Source organism: Lynx rufus, unplaced genomic scaffold (assembly GCF_022079265.1).
Source record: "Lynx rufus isolate CCGP_SWC_20201006 ecotype Redwood Valley unplaced genomic scaffold, mLynRuf1.p SCAF_2, whole genome shotgun sequence".
Classification (NCBI taxonomy): Eukaryota; Metazoa; Chordata; class Mammalia; order Carnivora; family Felidae; genus Lynx; species Lynx rufus.
The window spans coordinates 205,639,236-205,655,088 of NW_025814834.1; the positions used below are offsets into that span (position 1 = coordinate 205,639,236).

The 15,853-nt window shown below is 53.1% G+C and overlaps 1 protein-coding gene across 1 annotated transcript in view; it reads right to left on the minus strand.

Moving 5' to 3' along the window:
- Nucleotides 1–15,853, minus strand: part of EPHB2 (EPH receptor B2) — a 138,241-nt gene that overhangs the window by 26,058 nt on the left and 96,330 nt on the right.

Genomic DNA, 15,853 nt, shown 5'->3' on the forward strand with positions numbered 1-15,853 from the left:
CCAACTCTAGAGGTGCCCAGACAGAGTGTGGGATCAGAGAGGGGAAGGCATCTGGCTGAGGCCACACAGCCTGCCTAGGGGGCTGACGGGGGCCAGCAGGACTTGTGCAGGGCCGTGGATGCTGCACCTTCAGATTTCAGACACTGACAATTCTGGCCATCCCCGGGGAGCTCAAGCCGCACCAAGTGAGAGACAGATGCACTGGGCCCTTCTCTGGCCTGGCTCAAAGTGTTTGCATGAAAGGTGTTTATTCTCTCTTGGAACTTACAGTCTACTGGACTAGGGAACTTACAGACCCAAGACATGGTGATGGGGCTCTGGGAGAGGGGAGCAGAGAGGGTGGGAGATTCATTTGTTCCTCCAGCGAATGTGCACCGAGGGCCTACTATGTGCCCTCAGCATTGAAGAAAAATGACTGCCAAAAATAAGTACATAAAAATAAATCCATAGCTACTATGGAAAACAGTTCGGCAGTTACTTAAAAAATTAAATGTAGGGGTGCCTGGTGGCTCAGTTGGTTAAGAGTCCAACTCTTGTTTTCAGCTCAGACCACGATCTCACAGTTTGTAGGTCTGAGCCCTGTATCGGGCTCTGGAGGCTGCTTGGGATTCTCTCTCTCCCTCTCTCTGCCCCTCCCCCATGCTCGTGGACACACACTCTCTCTCTCTCTCTCTCTCTCTCAAAATAAATAAATAAGCTTAAAAAAAAAGTTAATGGGGCACCTGGGTGGCTCAGTCGGTTAAGCATCCGACTTTGGCTCAGGTCATGATCTTGCGGTTCGTGGGTTCGAGCTCCGCGTTGGGCTCTGTGCTGACAGCTCAGAGCCTGGAGCCTGCTTCGGATTCTGTGTCTCCCTCTCTCTCTGCCTCTACCCCACTTGCACTCTGTCTCTCTCTCTCAAAAATAAAGAAACATTAAAAAATTTTTTAAAAATAGTTAAATGTAGGGGCGCCTGGGTGGCTCAGTCGGTTAAGCATCCGACTTCGGCTCAGGTCACGATCTCGCGGTCGGTGAGTTTGAGCCCCGCGTCGGGCTCTGTGCTGACCTCTCAGAGCCTGGAGCCTATTTCAGATTCTGTGTCTCCCTCTGTCTCTGACCCTCCCCCATTCATGCTCTGTCTCTCTCTGTCTCAAAAATAAATAAACATTAAAAAAAAATAGCTAAATGTAGAATTACCCAGCATTTGCACTCCTAATTTTACTGAATTGAAATCAGGTACTCAAATGAATACTTACACATGTCAGTACACATAACGGCAGTATTATTCACAACAGCCCAAGGAGGGGAACAACCCAAATGCCCACCGACAGACAAATGGACACACACACAATGGTATACACATACCATAGAAGAGTATTTAGCCATAAAAACGAAGCAAGTACTGACACGTGCTACAACGCGGATGAACTTCAAAAACATGCAAAGTGAAAGACAGGCACAGAGGTCACATATTTTATGATTCCATTTATGTGAAATAATTCAGAACAGGTAAATCCAGAGAGCAAGCAGCTGGCGGTTGCCAGGGCTGAGGGTAGGGGAGAAACAGAGAATGTTGAGCGTAGGTTTTCCTCTGGGGCGATGAGAATGTTTTGGGCCTAGACAGAGGCGGTGGTCACACAATCCTGTGAATGTACTAAACGCCACGGAATTGTACGCATTAAAATGGTTAATTGCAGGCGGGCCTGGGGGGTTCAGTCGGTGAAGCATCCAACTGTTGATTTTGGTTCAGGTCACGATCTCGTGGGGCATGAGTTTGAGTCCCGCATCGGGCTCTGCGAGGACAGTGCAGAGCCTGCTTGGGATTTTTCTCTCCCTCCCTCTCTCTATGCCCCTCCCCTGCTTGCACTTTCTCTCTCTCTCAAGATAACAAACTTAAAAAAAAATAAAATGGTTAACTGTATGTAAACCTCAATAAGATCAATCCCTCCCTCCCTCCCTCCCCCTAGTGTTCCTAGAGCCATCACGGAGGGTGGTTAAACGAAGGAGACAGGAAGTCAGGGGCGGCTTGTTTAGTGCTGGAGCCTTCTTAGAAATAACTTAACCTCATTCCTGCATCTTACTGATGTGGAAACTGAGGTCCGGAGAAGGGTTGTGAGCTGCCCAAGATCACATGGGGAGTTCACAACACACAGCCCTTTTACTGATTCCTGACTCATGAGGCACCCAGGCCTATGTCTCTTGCCTCCTTCTCAAATGGACCAAACCTACTATGTGTCAACCACAGCCCTAGGCCCTTCACATGTGTTTCCTGAGCTGACCGTTGGTGAGGGAGCAGTATTAGCCCCACTGACAGGGGAAGAAACCGAAGTTCAGGGGGGCAAGGGGGTCCTGAGATCCCAGAGCCCCCACACCCGCAGTAGGGGAGCTGGGATTTGAACCCAGGTCTGCTAATGCAGTGTTTGCCCCATGATTGGACAGAGCAGGGGTGGATTCCTGGCACAGCCCCTCCCTAGGCGGTCACTCCTCACTGCAGTGAGCCTCCCTGCCTTTCCGGGCTCAATGTTTTCATGGTCTCGGGAGGGGCTGAGGACTCACCAGGGTGAAGGGAGCATCTTGGGCAAGTGTGTGACCAGCAGATGCCCTGTCTCGGCCCCACCAGGGTGTCTGAAGGGTGAGAGGGACCCTTTTCCCCTCACCCCAATCTTGCTGTCCCGATCTGAGTGTGGAGTAGCAGCCGGTAGGAGCTCATCGGGACCCGAAGCTCACCCGGTCGCTGCTCTGTTTCTGTCCCTTCCTCCCCAGGGTGTTGGTTAGAAGACCCAGGCTCTGCTCTCTGGCCTGCTGCTCGCTGACTGTGTGACCTTAGGCAAGCTGTCTCCCACCTCTGGACCTGGCCTCTTCCTCTGGACCATGAACAGGCTGGAAGGTCCCTGGGGTCCTGCAGCTCGAATGCTCCTTGCCTGCCTGTTCTTCCCGGGCAGCCCTCCGCCTGGAGTTGGATCAGCCCAGAGGCCAGCGTGAGTCTGAGCGGGTCTGGCTTCCCTCCAGTGCCAAGTACCTGTGGGAAACTGGCCCAAGACACCCGAGACAGGGTGGCAGCACTGTGACCTTTGACTTGGAGCTTGGTCCAGGCATCGCTGACAAGCCTCTGTTCTTTCTGCACCACAAGAGTGCTGTCTGGCTCTCAGCTTGGCCCTAGCCCCGCTGGGGCAGCAGGCCTCTTGGGAAGACCAGGCCCCTGCGCCCTGCAGTTTCTCCCTCAGTCAAACAGCGTACTCTGTCTTCCTTATTGCTTCCCAGAGAATCAGGAGACCCCAACGTGAGCGAAGGGGCCCTACTACACGCTGGGCCCTGTGCTATGCCCATGTGGACGTGCATATTACCTCATCTAATCCTCACAACAGCCTAGGAAGCAGACCTCCTTCGGCCCATTTTGCAGATGGGAAGCCTGAGAACCAGAGTAAAGTGTCTTGCCCGAGGCTATCCAGATAGTAAGTGGCTGCGCAAAGCAACGCATTCTCACCAGATGCCTGGGGACGGGAAGTGATGTTTCTCCTGCTCCACGAAGTCGCTTGAAGGACTTTCAGGGCTGTGCAGATGTGTGTAATAATAGCAATGATAAAGCCACTAACCTAACACTTATTGAGCCCCTACTCTGTTCCCAGCGCTGTTCCAGTCTCTTTACGCCTATTAACATAGGTGAAGCAGAGAATTCTCACAACTGCCCCATTAGCTAGGGGCTATTAGTATCCCCAGTTTACAGAGGGGGAAACTGAGGCTCAGAGCTATTGCATAGTCTGCTCAAGGGTCATGAAGCAAGGCAGTGGAGGCTAGACTTGAACCCGAAACGTCAGGCTCTTCACTAGTACAGCACTTGCTACTGAGCCGTCAGCCCGGCTCCGGCCAAATGCTCACCAGAAATTGATGAGGTTAATTGTCAGAGCACAAAGGAGGGGCAGTCAGAGCTCTCAGTGTCCCAGTTTCCTCATCTGTAAAATGGGCCTGAGGGCAACGTGCCCCCTGAGGGCTGTCGTGGGGAGCGGGTGTTTGAGATCCTGTCCAAAGCTCAGCGTGGCTGTGAGCGTTCACCAGGGTCACTGGGGTGTTGCCACTGTGCACTGAGCAGCTGCCCCATGTCACCTGATTCGGTTCTCTCGACAACAATGTGGGATGGGCGTTAAGATCCACAATCTGCAGAAGAGGAGACTGAGGCTAGAGAAGCATGGTGACTTCCCCAAGGTCACACAGCTAGTGACGAGCTCAGTTGGGCCTGGAGCTGAGCTATCCTGCCCCCAGCTATGCTCCCTGCTGGCCCTCAGAGCAGTCCCTGCAACTGTGCCCTCATTCTCTGACCCCGTGTCCAGCCCAGCCCCGTCTCTCCCTTCGGAGCTGCCTCTGTGTGGAGCTGAGCACTCTGTTCTTCTGGACTGCCGGAGGCCCCGGCTCCCCCGTGAGGCCAGGCTGTCCACCCTCCTCTCCCACCTGCTGCAGCCCACTTCCACTGACAGAGTGTGCCGTCACTGCACGTCCGTCGTATCTGTGCAGCATCGGACACACACAGCACCCACAAGCCTGGGTGAGCAGTATTGCCATTAAGCCACAACTACGTGAACTCAGTCACCTGGCGCTTTCCGCGGAGACCCGTAGAATCTTCCCTGGTGGGAAGGTTCCAATCCAGCCCCAGGAAGGGGGTCCGGCTTGGTGGTTGGGAGCCGGAGGGTGGAATCAGACTGCCGGCAAATCCTCATCCCTCCCCTCCCCCGTGCTGTGGCCTTCAGCAAGCTCTCTCAACCTCTCTGAGCCTCAGTTTCCACACCTGTCACATGGGGACCCTTACCTGGCAATGATGCTATGAGCATAAAAGGAGAAATACATGTACAGAGTTCACCACGGTGCCTGGCACCAGCAGGAGGGAGATATCATTAAAAACATTTCCAGGGGCACTTGGCTGGCTCAGTCAGTGGAGCACGCGACTCTTGATCTTGGGGTTGTGAGTTTGAGCCCCACACCGGGCGTAAAGCTTCCTTAACAAACAAACAAATAGAAACAAACAAGCGAACATCTCAACTGGGTAGGATGGTACCAGGGGCTGTGGGTCAGGACATGCTGGTCAAAGGGTATAAACTTCTAGCTCTAAGAAGTTCTGGGGAGCTCACGGATAGCTTGGTGATTATAATAAACAATCCTGTAGTGCGTAACAGTTAAGTCGTAAAGAGAGCAGATCTTAAGTGTTATAACCACACACCCGAAGATGGCAGTTACGTGAGCGGTCGGATGGAGGTGCTAACTAACCTTACTGTGGTAATCGTTTTGCAATATATACATGTATCAAGACATCACATCATATACCTTAAACTTTCACATGTTATATGTCAATAATATCTCAATAAAGCTGGAAAAAAGATGTCAATTCACAGAATTGCTATGATGCCAGCATGACGCCGGGTTCTGGGGCCCAAGAGAGGAACCTCTCAGGGTCCCTGCCTTCCAGGCGCTCGCAGCCTAAGGGGAGAAAGCATATTTGTTTCACACAACGAGTGTCTGCTCCAGGCTGGAGCTCCTGGGTCCCAGCCCCGGTGTCAGGACTCGGCCAAGGTGATGCAGGCCTGAGAAGGGGCAAGGCTGTTCCCTTCCCCTCTTTCCCTGTGATTTCACCTCTCATCCCTAAAGATGATTGCACTTTTCAAACTTGAGGGGGGATAAGGAGATAACCAGACTTTGTTAAAACCCACATTGCTGGGCACCCCCCCCAACCGAGATACATGGTGGGGCCTGAGGATTCACGGTTCTAACAAGCTCCTCGGGAAGTTGATGCTGCTGGTTTGTGGACCACACTTTGAGGAGTAGTAGATGTAGGACCAGAGAAGGAAAGTGACTTATCCAAGATCACACAGCAGGTAGGGGCTGGAATAAGATCTCAGACCATCTGAATCCCGGTTGAGTAGATCTTCCATCCACCAAATTACTTCTCACGGCCTGGCATCTGCAGAGACTGCCCCTCTCATCAGCCCAGGCTAACTCCCTCTGGAGCCTGCAGCTCTGGAGGGTCTTAAAGCAGGGGGACAAGAAGTTGTAGGCTGCCCAGGAGCCTGCCTTGTCCTGAAGGCACTGGGGAGCCACAGAAGGGCTGCAGAAGGAGTGGCAACCTGCTCCTCAAATGACATACGAGCTCGTTATCTCGACAATGCCTGTATGCCCCATGACGCCCAGTGGAAAAACGTAAGGAAGGCCCACACCTGACTCTCACCTGTTCACTCTATGCCAGGTGCTTTTCCAAACGCGTTACATAGTGAACTCCTTTAACACTCATACTAACCCTATGAGGCTGGTATTCTTATTATACCCATTTTATAGAAGAGGAAATGGAGGCATTGCGGTAGGAAGTAACTTGCTTGCCCAAAGTCATACGGTTATCAGGCGGTGACGCTGGGATTTGAACCCAGGCCCACCCAAGTCCAACACACCCTTCCCTTCTATTGGCTGCAGCTGATGCAGGCTGAGCAGGGGGGGTCTGGAAACCAGGGGACTTCAGAGGGCCTCTGAGGACATCCTGGGCCGGCTCCCATCCTGTTGCTGCAAAGCTAAGTCCACTCGGCTCCCGCTGACTCACCTTACCCACCACCGCCCGGCCCTCCTCGGCTCCGGGAGCTCAGCTGTTATGGGGGCGGGTCCCACACAGCCATGGGGGTCTGGGCTTGGGGGGCTTAGCCGGCAGGCTTGGGTTACAGGCAGCTAACCCGGGCTCTGATCCCATAAGTCCCGTAACCCTGGGCGTGGCAAGGAGGCGGCATTTGCTGGGAAGATGATCAAGGCGGGCCAGTGGGGGCCAAGCGGGGCTGGCCTTTCTCCTGGAATCCAGGGGGATTAATAAGCTGGATGTTCTCCCATCCCTCCTGCTGTCCACTGCCCACCCTGGGGTATCAGGTTTCCCTGTAAGCTGGTCTTCAGGGAATTCTGGTATTTTCAATTACCAGCAGGGCACACCGGCAGGGGGCTGGGGTCAGTGGTGCCCTGTGACCCCTGCAAGGAGATGGAGCCCCAGGGAGTAAGCACAAAAGAGGCTTGTGGCCGAGAGGGGAAGAGGGGAGCCTGGCCAGGCAGGGCCTGCTTGGCTGGAGCAGGTGGTCAGGGGCCCTGCTGTCCCCAGCGAGCCCTGGGGGAGTGTCCAGTCCCTTCGTCAGTTGAGACTTGAGGAAGTGCTTTCCGCATGTGCCCCGTCTCCCTCTCAGGGCACAAGGGGGTTGAGTCAGGTGGCCTCTCAGAGCCTTCTGGGACCAGGAGCCTTTGATGGGCAGGAAGACAGGAGGCCTGTGACCCTGGCTACTTCAAGAGGGAGTGGGTTTGGACCTTGCCCAGCTTGACCTCCGCAGCCCTGAGCTCTGAGGCAGGAAGGAGACCCCCGAGTGTGTTTGGCCTTTCCCCTTTCACCAGTAAGGAGACACCGGGAGCTTAGAGCAGTGGGGAGAAGGCGCTGAGCACTGGCGGTGTGAGACCCCACCCCAAGCCCCAGTAGCAGATCCCGCTGCATCTGTGACGTCTTCACTGCACCTGACTTCCCACCACCCCCTGAATGACGCACGGATGCCCCACGTGGCCTCAGGGCCCACCTGCCCGGCACCTGCCAGCTACCTGCAACTTGCTCCTTTACTCCCAAGTGCCATCCAGACTGGCCGCCTTTCTGTTTCCAATCACACCAAGGTCATCATTTTCCTGATGATGTGTGCGTTGGCCCCACAGTGTTTCTGCCTGGACACCTCGTCCCCCAGATCTCCATGGCCGCCTCACTCACATCTCAGCTAAACCGCCCCTCCTCAGAGAGCACTCCCTGTCCACCCACCCTGCCCCCCTCCGTCACTTGCCTTCCCCCCCCCAGCTTTCTTTACTTTGTAGCACTAACACTATCTGAGGGCAGGGATCTCATCTCTCTTATTCAACCCTTTATCCCTCGTGCCTGGAACAGTGTGTGGCTCAGAAGAAGCATTCATCAATATACTGGAGGAAGGAAGGAGAAAAAGAAAGGCAGCCTCTCACCTTTCCTGGCACCCTCAGGAGGCTGTCTGAGTCACTGACCTTGGGGGTTGGGACCTGGAGCAACGTCTTCCGGCAGCGGCCGGGGGAAGGCAGCGCAGCTTCTATGATGGGCAGTTGGCTCTCCCTCAGAGCCCCTGCCCACTTGCGATGTCACACGGAGCCTCCTGCCAACCAGGCAGCCAACAATGCCACAACAGTCAATTATTACCGTGCTTGCATTCTCCAGGGTCTCTAGCAGGAACACCTTCCCCGTGACAAGACTCCTAGAATTTCCAGTGGATAATGGGAGAGCTGTTTTGACTGTAGCAATACAGTAAACTCCTGACAATCCAACTGCAATTCTGGGTGGCCTGATCATAACTGTCACAACAGAATTTCCACAAACAAAACACATCCAGAAAATGGGCCTCGTTTCTTTCTGATGGGACCAAACAGGGCTGTGGACAGAAAAGAAGGAATAGTTGGGAACTGGTGCCAAGGTGGCACTTTTCTACGAAGCAAAGGAGCTCTGTGGCCAAGAAAGTCAGAGAAACACAGAGTTCTAGACCCCTGCTACACTCATACTGCACACTCCTTTGTTCAAGGCTCTGAGAAGTCCTGCAGGGGAGAGACCCAGTTAACCGGGTGGTTGAGGTCTCATTTGGCTTTAGAGCCTCTTTTTCACATAACAGCTATTAATGTGTTTTGGAAGTAGCAGTTTGTGAAATATATTTTTGGGAAAAAAAAAACCCGTAACAACAAAAATCAGGTCCAATCTGCACATTCATTCTTCCCTTGATTCGGCATAGATTTAACAGCACCTGCTGGGTGCTACCCAATCAGATGGAGTGGGGTTCATCACATCCACTTCACAGATGAGGAACGCGAGAATCAGGTCAAGTCTCCTGTCCATGGTACCTCAGCTGGTGGGATCAGGACCGCCCAGGTTGGTTTTTTCTCCCTGAGTACTTGGCGGGAGCCATAAGCACGATCCGAGCAGACTAAGGCCGCGCCTTGGGCTTGGTATGGTGGAAACATCCAATGGCCCACCTCCTAGGGGGCTGCTGAACAGCCTTGATCTTACCTCTGGCTGCTGAGTGGGACCCAGTCCTACCCCAGCACCTGGACCAGCAAGATGGTGACAGCCCAAGCTTCAAATCCGGTAGCCAAGGCAGCATATCTCACCCCTCAGTGCCTCAGTTTCTCCTCTATAGAATGGGGACAATGGCATGGATGTTGGGAGGTTAAATGAAAACCAGCACGTAAAGTGCTTAGCATAGGACTTGGTCCAGAGTAAGGGGCCGCGGGACGTCGGCCATATGTCGCTGTCTGGGCTGCTCAGACTCTTTTTTTTTTTTTTTTTAATTTTTATTTATTTAATTTAAGTAAACTCTACACCTAACGTGGGGCTCAATCTCACCACCCTGAGATCGAGAGCCGTCTGATCCTCCAACTGAGCAAGCCAGGTGCCCCTGGGCTGTTCAGACTCTTAAGCAGCCCTGTGAGTAGCTGAGAGCTCAGAAAGGCTCTTGAATGGTGGTGACGGTGGTCGAAGGGAGAAGAGGCAGCATTCAGGGTTCAGATCCTAGCTCTCTAATGCCCAGGTGACTGTGTGACCTCAGGCAAGTTACTTTTCACTCTGAGTCCAGCTTCCTCACTTGTAAAATGGGACGTGGCAGATATGACTTACTGCCTACCAAATACCCATTCTTTCTTTGTCAAATTAACAAAACTTGGTTCTTAGCTAGGCACATTGTGCCCAAATAAAAGACTACATATTCCTAAACTCTCTAGTAGCTATAAGTGGCCATGTGACAATATGTGTGCCAATGAGACATAAAGCTAATGTAATATGTGGGACCTCTAGGAAGTTTTTTTCAAAGGGAAGAGCCTTCTCACTCTCTTTCTTCCATCCTGTTGCCTGGAACATGGATGTGATAGCGGGAGCTCTTGTAACCATTTTGGCCTATAAAGGACAAGAGGCTGTGAGCTGGGGGGCCTGGATCCATCATGATTCCATGGAGTTGCCCAAACTCCTGTCTTCTGACATCCTTTACATATAAGAAAAATAAACCTCCGTTTTGTCTAAGCCACGATGGTAGATTGGTTGTATTATTAACCACCTCATTGTATCTATACTCTTTGCCCTATAACTTGTGTAATCCTGCCCCCCAACTCTAGGCTTAGCCATGTGACTTGCTTTGGCCAATGGGATATAAACAAACATGATATAGGCAGAGCTTGAAAAGCCCTTGCATATATCTGCTGGCTGTCTTGGTTCCCTGTGATTGCCATCAGAACATGCCCAGGCCGACCTGATGAGGAAGAGACACAGAGAACAGAGTTATTGCCCTTGTTGTCTCAGCCAGGACCATCCTGACGGTCTGACAGCAGTCAACCTCAAACATGCCATAAGGCCCTGAAAATATCCCAAGAGCTGCCGAGTACCCCGGAGTAGAGGGAGTGCAAACGTATGAATATGCCTGCCCACCCCCCCCCCCCCACCCCGCAACCCACCTGGCCAAGCTGGAGACCTGTGAGCTAGGTGAACGCTTGTTTTTATGCCGTTGGTGTTGTGGTTGATTGTCAAACAGCATCTCTTACTTTTCTTCCTGTTATATGCAGCCAAACTCAATCTTAACTGCTACTCTAGACCAGCAGTGCCTTCCCCGCAGAAAGCTTGGGGGGATCAAAGAGGCCGATGCGTGCAGAGGGCTCGGCCTGGGGAGGGAAGTGCCCTCTCCCTCTCTCTTCATTTCCCCAGGCCTGGGCCTCACTGGGGGCTCTCTTGGCCCATATCTCCTTCTGATCCTCTTGGCCCCCAGGAAGAGAAGTAGGTGAGTACACGCTCGTGCCAGTTCTAGAGACGAAGCCACTGTATGCCCGCCTCCCAGGAGGGCGGGAGGATCAGAGGAGAACACGCTGGCAGAAGGGGCTTTGGAAAGTTGAAAGTCTTTCCATGAGAAAGCCATGTGGAGTGGTGTCACGGGCAGGGGCCGTGACACCGGGCCAGGGTCTGGAGACTGGCTCTGCCACGGACCTGCTGTGTCATCCTGGACAGCTACTTAGGAACCTCTCTGGGCTTCGGTCTTCCTCTCTCTAACAAAAAAAAGGTTTGCCCTGCAGGGCCCCTGCCGATGCTGATGTGTTTTAATTTGGCTTATGTTATCTTCGACGACAGGCAGACCCCCGAAGATATCCACATCCTAATCCCAGAATCTGTGAATATGTTACCTTATGTGGCAACAGGGACTTTGCCGACGTGATTAAGGTTATGGCCCTTGAGATGGGGAGATTATCCTGGATTATCCAGGTAGACCCAATCTAATCTATTGAGCCCTTAAAGGAGGAGAACGTTTCCCAGCAAAGAGTCAGAGAACCGGAGAGCTGGGGCGTGAAGACACTTGACGCCCTGTTGAAGCTTTTGAGTTGGGGGGGGGGCACGTGCAGGGGCTGGAGAGAGGGTCTTGCGGGCTAAGGGCAGCTGCCAGCCGGCAAGGAAAGGGAGACCTCGCTCCTACCGTCCCGGGGCACTGAGTTCTGCTGGCACCTGACCGAGCAAGGAAACAGATCATCCCTTAGAGCCGTCAGAAAGGAATGTGGCCCTGCCGACAGCTTGATTTGGGCCTGAAGGGATCCAGACAGAGCTGTGAGACAGGAGCTGCGTCTCATTGTAAGCTGCTGAGTTTGTGGTATTTTGTCATAGCACCAGTAGGAAACTGAGACACCTTCCGATTTTGTTTGAGGCCTAGCTGACATGTCTTATCCACGTACTTACCGTGTGCTAGGCGCTCTGTCTACACGATTGCTAATCCGGACACCATCTGGCAAAGCTGCAGTGATAGATCAATACCCATTTTGAAGGTGAGGACACTGAGGTTCGGAGAAGAGACGTCTCCCGTGCAGCCCGGTCACACAACTCGGAAAGCGCGGTGTGGGACGAGGGCCGAGCTCAGCACCCAGGACGCATTTTTGCCCACACGACCCGCTAGGATGTGACAACAGGGGAGCTTCCTAACTGGCCAATCTGCTGTTGAGTGTAGGAGATGCCAAAGACCGCATTTGCCAGCCAGGCTGTGGTGTGAATGGGCCCATGCGCACAGCCTGCCCCACTTCTGCAGAAGCTTCAGTCCGGCCAGCACGGGGCCCCAAATATGCGGTGACGTTACTCACTCTGCCGCTGCCTGCCTGGTGACTGCAGGCAAGTCCCTATATTCCCGATGCCTTACTGTCCTCACCCATGAGACAGGATAAGAAGGGGACCCACCTCATGGAGTCGATGTGAAGATTCACCGCCAAGGACTTGGGCCCGTGTCTGGCACACAGTAAACACTCGATAGATGCGAGCCATTATTATGACCCGGGTGAACAAAAGACGAGCTCTGTTTTCTGCCTGCTGTAGGCAGACAGCCTGGGAGGCAGCCTGGGAGGCACCTTGAGACATGACCTCAGAACATCCCAGCCGTCCCGCAAGGAGGGGCGGTGACACTCACGAGGAGATGCGTTCAGAGGTGGGCTAAGTGACTCGGCTAAGGCTTTGCGCCAGCGAGCGTCCAGGCTTGATCCTAAGCCAGGTTTGTGTGCCAGACTCCCAAACCCAGACCCTTCCCGGCCCGTCTCAAACTGGGCAGGGGCACGGCTGCCCGGAGCTTGCTCCGGGTGAGGTGGTATCCATCACAGCCCCGGAGGGCGGCCAAGAGTCCTGGACACTGTCCCTGAGGATGAGCCCCACGTTACAGAAGTGCCACACGCGCCCCGGGTCTGCAAGGCCGTCACCGCCTTGTGATTTGGATCTCCGCTTAAATACCACCTCCACAGAGAGGCTCTCTTCGGATGCCCGCCCCGATGCCCGCGCTCCTCCCTCCCATCCCCTGGGTTGTCTTGCTTGTTTGTGTCGAGGGCCACAGACTCTGGACAGCAGACTGCATCCTGCGCCTGCCCCTTCCCAGCTGAGTGGCCCTGGGCACATGCGTGGCCTCTCCTCGTGCCTGTTTCTTCCTCCTTCAAGTGGGGATGTGCGGCCCAGCCTGGCCTCCTTTCTCCAGGGGGCCCTGAGAGCACGCGTGAAAACAGGGCGGAAAGGCGTTCCAGGATGGCGGAGTGTGGTTCGAAGGTGGCATGACGGCTTTATGAAGTCAGAAGGCAGCTCTGGCCCCAGTGAATGCCAAGGGAGTGTGAGCAAGGCCCAGTCACTTGCCCAAAAAGAATACTTTTTCCTTTTAAGGCAATGAGTTAGATATTTATATGTTGAATTTTAGGGTCTGATTAAAACCGACCACTGAATGCATTTGTCTGGAAATCAAGTCCCCAGCCTTGCTTTCCAGCCTATCGTCATTCTCTACACCCCACCTCACTCCATGCTTCCCTGAGCCCTTCTGCAAATGTTCACTGAGCATTCACTGTGGTGTGCCCCTGGCCAGGTGCCGGGAAAACCGTGGTGAGGAAAAGCAGACCCATTGTGTACCATCACGTGCTGATGGTGGGGGAGACAGACAGGAACGCCACGATCAAAGGCCTAAGGCTAAAATCTCAACCAGGGAAGCTTGAGGGCCATGGTGCTGGGGGTGTGACCAAGTCAGAAAGGCCAATAAAGATGAGCTAAAGTCTGAAAGAAGAGTGAGGAGAAAAGCAATCCAGGCAGAGGGAACATGTGTGCAGAGGAACAAAAAGAACTCTCCCTCCGGCTTGCCTCCCGCACTTCCCTCCCCTGGGACACCTTCCTCCCTGCAGGATTCCATCTCTTTTTCTTACAAGCTTCTCCATTCTCCAAAGCCAAGCTCAAATGCCTCTTCTTCCAGGAAGCCTTCCATGACTTGCCCTCCTCCCATTCTCCAGGAGGAAATGATCTTTCCTGCCTGTGATCTCTCTCACCTCCCCATATACATCCTTGGGCCCTTATTCATTCCATCTTTAATGTAGATGCTGTATCCATGTCTTTCCAACCAGGGCATCAATCCCCAAGGGCAGGAACTGTGTCTTCTCTAGTATAGATTTGCAGTCACATAGTTCTGAGTTTATATCCTAGTTGAGGCCACTTACTCGTGGGACTTCGCATAAATGGCTCTATCTCTCCGGGTCTCTGTTTCCTTATCTGGCAAATGGGGATAATGTGCTGAGGGCGTGGTGTGGCTGCACAGGTCCCAGCTGGGCTCTGACCATCTGTGAGAGAGTCAGCTTGTCAAGGGGCTTGAAACAAAGAGGAGGGAGATAGGGTGTTTGTGATCTAGAAAGCCCCAGGGCTTTGAGGGCATACAGGGGCTTAGACTTGCTTAGACCCGGGTTTCCCGAGTTTGTCTCACAGTAAGGAATACTTGAGCCACCTTGTTACAAATGCAGATTCCTAGAGCCCACTCCAGGACTTCTGATTTAGAAGGTCTGAGGTAGGGCCAAGAACTTGTGTTCTGGAAAAGCTCTCGTATAGTTCTGATGCACAATTTGGTGGAAAAATGGAGGCCCTGAGGGAGGCAGTGATTTTCACGAGTGTGATGGGTTGGATCAGTTATCTCAGCTCTGCCTCTTGGAACAGGATTGTGCACCCACACCCTTTGCCAAGTAACTCTGCAGGGCTCATTTGCTGTTGGTGACTGTGTCCCAAGCAGAGGCATGTGTTTGTGTGGCATGGCTTGGCCCGGCCACTTGTGCTCCCAGCATTCACCATAAGAGAAACGAGCCTGGGTGGCTGCCGGTCCAAGGGGAATGGGAGACATATGGAACAGACTGAATCCAACCCACATTCTGGAGTCCTGCCCAGAATAGAGAGCCCTGCTGCAGAGTAGCTAAACCCTAGCTGCCCCACAGACCAGTGAGTGAGAAAATAAATGTTCATTGTTGTAAACTACTAAGTTTTGGGGTGGTTTTGTTATGCAGCATTGTTACAGCAATAGCTGACTGATACACTGAGGCCATGCAGCAAATCAATGGCAAAGCTGGGATTCAAACTCAGGTTTGAATCCAGTGCTTGTTTCTCACTGCATCTGTCTTTCAATCCTGAGGGCTCCCCCTTGCACCTTCTCCTCTGGAAGCCTCTCACTTCCACTCTGTTCCATCTCTAATCTCTGGGAACTAGGGTCCAGCCCAAGCAGCCAGACTCTACTCCTTGCAGCTAATAAGCTGAGGCTTCTTGAGTAGGCCTCCCTCAGGGCTCCCAAATAGGTCCAAGGGAGGCTGCTACAGCCAGGGAAAGAACTCCCTCTCCTCTACCTCCATTCCCCCCGCTACCAGGAGCCTGGGCTTCCCTACCTCAGAGCTTTGTCCAGTTGGACAGCCTCACAGCTGAGGCTTCATAATCTGTGAGGTGTCTTTACCAACAGCTGTTGGTTCTCTCAGATTGCCTGCCTTGAGTCAGCTCCATCCGGATCCCCAATCTGAGTGGGGCTGAAATGCACCCATGACCCCACAAGAACTGCAGGCACATGCTCACAAATATGCCCTGTTGGCCACAGCGAGACCGCAACCATTCACAAACAAAACCACACTCCTTCTCATACACAAACACACAGAGAGGCAGGGCCACATTCATACGTGTAAACTCGTGCTCAAACACACCCCCCTCCAAGCCCCTCACATTCAGACACACCCATGCTCATGAATGCATGTATAAATAAGAAGCCACATGGCCACAGAACATGTAATCACAATCATAAACACATGGTCGCCCAAACACATACAGTGACGCACCCACACATTCTTACACATGCACTCGCTCTCACACACCATCAAACCCAATGTCCTCGGACATACCCTGGATTGTGCCCAAGCACAATCTGTTTGTCCTAGTTAATTCCTGTCTCTTACCCTTCCTGCTTTGTGACTCAACTTCTCTGACCATCATCTGTCAAATGGGGGCATGGATGTCTCCTACTCAAGGAAGCTGGGGGTATGCAGTGAGGTCATGTATAGAAAG